At 40.8% G+C, this 6,994-nt stretch overlaps 1 pseudogene across 1 annotated transcript; it reads right to left on the bottom strand.

Annotated features, from left to right (window-relative positions):
* Window positions 1-2,116: 2,116 nt before the first annotated feature.
* LOC308437160 (RNA-binding protein EWS-like) lies at window positions 2,117-3,912 on the bottom strand (annotated as a pseudogene). The gene is made up of 2 exons: window positions 3,492-3,912; window positions 2,117-3,328 (listed from the first exon to the last, which is right to left on the bottom strand). The product of its transcript is annotated as an RNA-binding protein EWS-like (transcript).
* Window positions 3,913-6,994: the final 3,082 nt, after the last annotated feature.

Below are 6,994 nucleotides of genomic sequence, written 5' to 3' on the forward strand. Positions count from 1 at the left end.
TCCCAAATTAAGAAGGCAATCATCTGGGCAAACTCCAAATGCTGCCATCTCCATGGCCAATGTCAAAGCAGTCCTCAGACCTTTAACCCCCTTTTCGTCTTTGTTGACTCTAACAAACATCTTTCTCCTGAGCTGGTTCCACTCCCTGTTAGCAGCTTCCCTCGGCAGGTATCCCACGGTTCTGGCATCTTTAACATCTTTGGATCTCCAAGGCAGCTTCAGCATTACAGCCTCTTTTTTCACTGCCTGGGATCTAAACATTCTCTTCTGGGCTCCTCCAAAGGGCTGCCATTACTTTTCCAGCTCTGTCCTCTGTAGCACTTCAAGTTCAGGATAATTCACTACACTGTTGCTACCGTTCTTGGTGACCATCCCATGATACTGGCATTTCCAATACACTGGGGTCTTTCTTTGCAACTAGGCTTCACCAATAGCCTCTCATAGGCTGCCTTCATGGTGCCAAGTCTCAACATCTTTGTATGACCCCTTCAGTTCTGGATTGTCAACTACAACTGAGGCTATACATTCACCTTTGGCCTTCCACTTGCCTCGCACAGTCCCAAGCTTCAGCTGTTATTCATGCCAACTTCATGCCTTCAAAACCAGTTCCACCTTAACATTACCAAGTACAGCTGCAGCATGAGGTACAACCGTGGGTATCTCTGAAAGAGAGCTTTTCTTGTGCTCTCAGAAAACAGTTCCCTGAAGATTTCACCTCAGTGATGCTGGTCTCTTCTTAATCACCACTAATTTCTTAGCTCCAAATAACCAGTTTCAATTGTCCCAGTAGTCTTCTGTTCCTCTTAAATGTAAAGGCAGAAACACATGGTAGAAGCTGCTTGAAGGAACTGGAACCTGGCCCCTTTGTTCTATTACATTATCACTAGCTTCCTCTTTTCTAATTCCTTACTACCTACGCATGGTTGTCCTTGATCTTGCTCTGTAGATTGACCTTGAATTTAGAGATCTGAACGCCTGTGTCCTAAGATTAAAAGTGTGGACCACCACACCTTAATTTAAGCTTTTATTCACCTAGAACTTGCTCTCTTCTAGGCTGGCCTCAAACTCATAGATCTGTTTGCCTTTGCCTCCTGGGATTAAAGGTTTGAACAAAGTTGCCTGGAGTTACCTTAGCTGGGTGGGATCTTGCCCTAAGGTTATTACTACCTTATCTAATTTAACACTCATGAACACAGGATTCAGCTCCATTTCACTTCCTGGTGTCACTTTAATACTCCAACCATATATTTTGTATTTTTCTATTCTCCACTTGCTCATTTTCATTCAAATGCCTTTCATAAGAGTGAACTTTAGTAACCATACAACAGAATTTACACCAGGCTGTTTAGAGACTTATTTTTCATAACAATCAATCTAAATCTCTTCACCTTGATTTCAGGCAGACTCTTTGGACAAGTACAAAAAGTAGCCATGTTCTTCAACAAAATACTACTAGGAAACATACTAAAATGCTCCACCAAAACTGCTTGAGTCAAGTTGTCACATTTCAATTCACTCTCAGTAACAAAGTCTTCCATATCCCTACTAGGATAGCTGATTAAGCCACATTTAAAGCCTTCCAATGCTTTCCAAATCCAAAGTCCCCCAATACACATTCTTCCAAACAAAAGCATGGTGAGGCCTATCACAGCAATACCCCACTTCTGGTACCAACTTCCATGGGTCCCTCCATGTGTACTCTTTGGTTGATGATTTAGTCCCTAGGAGCTAATGGGGGGGGGGTCTGGTTGGTTGATATATTTTTTAAAACATTTGAAATTTTATTTAAAAATAAAAATCACAACCATAAAATTTGTTAGAATTGAGGCCCTCTTGTTTCTCCACAATGATACAGAGCATGTGCACAAGGGGTTCCCATTGTTAAGTCTTAGCCATCTTAAAAAGAAAAACCAAACCAAACCAAAACAAACAAGCAAACAAACAAACCTCAGGACAGTACTATTTAACTTGTTTTAACGTTTCTTCATAAATGGTGAAAATAATAAAGTACAGACAAGGAATAACCATAATGTTTTCACCAATGTTATAAATTACATTTAAAGCATTTTCTGGTTTAAAAAAATAAATCTGGCAGTGAACGCAGCTCTGCAGGTCTCTAGTAGAGACAGTCTCTGTGTTCCGGATGGTGCTTGCCTTTGTCCATTTTCCGATGCCATGCACGTCTGCCTCTTTTTCCTCCCATCTGTTCCATTAAAGGTCCAGGAGCCCTACCACCAACACCTTGTATTCCTCTACCAAAGCCACTTCTGTCTATGCCACGGCCACCTAGGAAGCCTTCACTGTCTCCATCTCTGCCACCTCTAAACATTCCTCCAGGACCACTAGGGACCATGAGTCCCCCTCTTCCTCCACGCATGCCACCAGGGCTGCCTCTTCCACAATCACCACCCGGAGACGGAAAGGGCTTAGAGGCCTTACATAGTTGCATTCTGTTCTCCAGGTGAAGTTCTGGTTTCCACAGCCTTCCTGGATTGTGACACTGCCAGCCTCCATCTCAGAGCTGGACATTTCCTCCTCCAGAGGGGTTCCCTCTTGAAGGGAAGCATCCTCCATGGCCTCCCATGTGACCCATGGGTTCTCCAGGACCCCCTGGGCCAGCAGGACCTTTGCCCTCTCCAGGTGGCATACCAGCCCTCATGCTGTTCAATGGAGGCAGCCTTGGCAGTTGGTGGATCTTCATAGGACACTGTGGCATCACCTTTAAGCTTTCCTGTGTCTTTATTCATGTAGATATAGATCATGGGTTGTCCAGTTCTCTTGTTCATCTTGACAACCCCACACTGCTTAAAGAAGTCTGCCAGATCATCCAGAGTCACCTTGTCACTTAATCCTTGTACATAATTTGCACTGTTGTCAGAGTCTTCATCGGGGTCTATAGGAAGGCCTAGATCAAGATCTGGTCCTTCATCCATGAGTCCACCAGGCTTACTGAAGCCACCTCGCTCTCCAGCGCTGCCTATTCCACTGCGTCTTCCTCCCCGCCCACCTCTGCTCATGCCTCCAAGATCATATCTTCCTCTTCCCCTACGTTATCTGGGCCACTCAAGCTCCGGTTTTCTCCAGATCTGGAAAATCCTCCAGACTCCTGTCCATAAACACCCATGCTATTGGGGTGGTCCTGTCGGAATGAACTCTGCTGCCCATAGCTGCTGCTCTGTTGGCTATATTGACTTGGAGCCTGGCTGTAGGATCTAGTCTGAGGGCGGTGACTAGGGGGAGGCTGCTGTCCATAGCTGCTCGGCTGCCCATAGGTGTTCTGCCAAGAGTAACTGCTCTGATCGTGACTAGTCGGCTGTGAGGAGGATAGCTGGTTAGAAGATAAGATGGAGGTGCGGTGACCGGCTGTATTGAATAGCTACCAGGTACCTGGAGATAACTGTAGTTACTCTGTGCATATCCTAGGCTAGGTCGGTTTTAACCCCCAGTGCTAGATTGAGGTTGGCTAGTCTCATTAGGCTTGTTACCATCCTGCTGTGGTCTTGTAGGTGCCGTGGCTGCTGGCCATAGGCTGGGTAGGCAGGCTGGGTGCCATATGCAGACTGAGCTGCGTAAAGCGCCTGTGTTGTGGTGACTGTAGCAGCAGGGGTGTCATAAGCACCAGTGCCATATCGTTGGACAGGCTGGCTGTATGCCTGGGGGAGTGGGGGATGTGAGTCACAGTTGGAGTGATATAACCAGTAGGAGGCTGTCTGTAAGAAGTGCATATGCAATCTGCTGGTAGGTGGCAGTGCCCTGGGCCTGGGTGTAACTGACATCAGCTAACTGTCCATAGGTTCCATAGCTTTGTTGCCCATATGCCTGTGCATATTCTTGAGTTGGCTGGGTTGTGTAAGTACTGTAGTCCTGCTGGGAAGAAGCTTGGCTATAGGTACTGTAATCCATAGACACCATTTCCTCTCCCTCCTTGTTCTCTCAACATTCGTCTCCCAGTTTTGGTTGGTTGATTTTATTGTTGTTTCTATAGGGTTGCAAACCCCTTTCGTTTCTTTAGTCCTTTCTCTAACTCCTCCACTGTGGTCCCCGTGCTCAGTCTGATAGTTAGCTGCCTATCCTCATCTGTATCAGAAAGGCTCTGGCAGAGCCTCTCAAGAAATACCCATATCAGCCTCCTGTCTGCAAGCATCTTTTGGCATTAGCAATGGTGACTGGGTTTGGTGGCTGCATATGGGATGGATCCCCAGGTGCTCCACTCTTTGTACCTGTATTTCCTCCACACCTACTAGGATACAGATTAAGATGTTTTTGAAGTATAGCATTTAGACCCCATTCTAAGTGTGTTAGCGTCTCTACAGCAGTAACCACTAGTCTCATTTGGTCACTGCTTTCATACTTTTTTTGTTTGCCTTCCTTACATACATGTATACTGTGAAAGTGATGAGCTGTACACCTGAATGTGTATCCTACATTTGTATTATTGGAGTATAATTGGTATGCAATCTTTAGATCTAGGTTTGACTCCGTTTTAAAAATAAATTCTTTAAGAATTTTGTACAATATATTTGGATCATGTTCAACTACTTCCCCAAATTCTCCCAGATATATCCCAGTTTCCCTATTGACTCAGTGTTGAGTCTGATTTTTCAAAACCCATCACGCCAAATTTGTGTTGGTCATATACTCTTGATTGTTGTGTCCTTTCATTAAAACATTGCCCTCTCCCAAGGACCACACCCTTAAAGCAAATTGACTTTCTGTCTTCAGCAGTTATCATTTGGCAAGAGCTCTTCAGTAAGATATGAGATTTCATGCCTGCCACCCCACTCTCTGCTGGGATTTAATCTTGATTGATGTTTCACAGGTTTTGGGCATGGTGTCATAAACTGCTGTGAGTTCATGTGTCCAGTTGCCGTTCTGAGTCCAGGAAACACTGTCACCTCGTAGTTATCCACTACCTCAGCTCTCACGCACTGTTCATACCCTCTTATGAATGATTCTGAGCCTTGGGCTAAGTGCTATAGCATAGATGTAGCTAAGGCTAAATATTCTATAGGCCCTTCTTTGCTGACCTCTTACTAGTTGTATATCTGTAATAATTACAATCAACTGAAGAGAAAAAATACTTTTATGAAGGGCAAGGGATTCATTAATCTAAGGAGCAACAATCTAATTACAATAATAACATCACTGGAAGTTAGTTTAACACTGGCTATTTAGCAAAATAATTATGGTAGGATTTTGGATAGAATCTATGACTTCTATAGCTACAGGAATTTAGTCTCAGGAACGGACCCAAGTAAGGGTTTCATCTTGTAAAGCAGACCTTAATTCCAGTCAGAAAGTATCTGAATAGTCCCATAAAATTGATGTTACTACAGTGCTGACAGACATATGCAGCCAGAGAGATTCCCATTTAAATTTTCAGATATGTATCTGGGGAAATCTGATTAGTCTATTCTCTAACCACATGCACTTTATCTTCCCACATGGTGAAAGCTAACCAATAGGGAGAAAGCTTCCCAATGAGAAACAATTAAATTGTTTTCTGTTTTGTTGCTGTATTATGTCTTGTCTTCCATAATAGGCTCTTGAACCAAGTTCTTGGGAATGATCAAGAATATTGTGTTTGGAGGGTGTGTAGTGTCTCACAATTCAGAGATACAGAAATAATTCATGGCACTGAAGTTTTGTTGTTTGTTACTTAAATCTTATCTTGTGGGGATGTTTTTATACCATTTTAGACTAATTATGTTTAAACAAATTGTATATGTGTGTATTGTGTTCTTCAAAAAAACTATTATAGTAGTGGTTCTCATATATCATTTTGAAATTTATTTAAACTTTTGTTACTCTTCATGGCTTTGTTCTACCCAGTCTTAAATATCCTAGTTACACTTTATAAAACCTCTCTCAAAATCCACTACCTTGGAAGGCACCTTTTTAGCTCTTTACAAAGATACTTCTCTGTATTACAAATAAAACTCATATTTTGAAGATTCATTACTAGTTAATTAAAGAGCCTCTACATCAAATTTCCTTAGTGTTTGCATCAGTTTTTGCTGCCAGTAGCTGGATATATTTATTCAATTTTCTGAAAATCCATGCTAACATTTATTGTCATTTTATAAAGTACTACTTGTTTTAACTGGAGTAAGTGGAAATCTTAATTTTTTAATTGTATTTCGTTGATGATAGATAAGGATTAGTTGCCAATGGGAAGGCTTGTATACTTGACTTCACATAGACAAACCCAAGCCTCAAGGAATTTAGAATCATCCTAAGTTTGACCACATGGGAATCAATCTTGATAATAACAGCAAGAGAAACTTTAGAAAGTGTAAAGACCTATGCAAACTAAATAAAACATTCCTGAATGATAATTAAGTCAATAGAGACATTACAAATTAAAATTTAAATATTAAATTAATAAGTAAGCTTAGAATATACAACACATATCTCAACACAATAAAGATAATATACAGCAAAATCACATCATGATAAATTGAGAAAAAAATCAAAACATTTTCACTAAAACTGAGATTAGCAAGTAAATCCACTCTCTCCTATCCTGTTCAATACAGAATTTGGGAAAACTACAGAATCTGAGGAAATAAAACTAGTGGAGATAAAAAAAAATACACAAATAAAAAAATAAAAAGTCTATGTATTCTTACTGTGTTATGATATGGTGTTATGCATAAAAGACTTTAAAGATTCTAACAGAAAATCCTTTAGCTAATAAATATATTAAGCATAGCAGGAAAATACAAAATTAACTCACAAAATTCAGTAGTTTTTCTATAGCAAATTTGAATTCATGCTGAGAAATAGATCAGGGTAATAATAGTATTCACAATGCCTTCAAAAATACAATAAAATGTCTTAGAACAAATTTAACCTAGCAATTTAAAGACTTGTACAATGAAAAATTTAGAAAGATAAAAACAGAAATTGAAAAAAGACATCAGAAGGTGGAAAGACCTCACATTGTTATATATTGGTAGGAGTAATATTGTGAAAATGGATATTATACCAA

This window comes from Micromys minutus (assembly GCF_963924665.1).
Source record: "Micromys minutus genome assembly, chromosome: 25".
NCBI classification, from domain to species: Eukaryota; Metazoa; Chordata; class Mammalia; order Rodentia; family Muridae; genus Micromys; species Micromys minutus.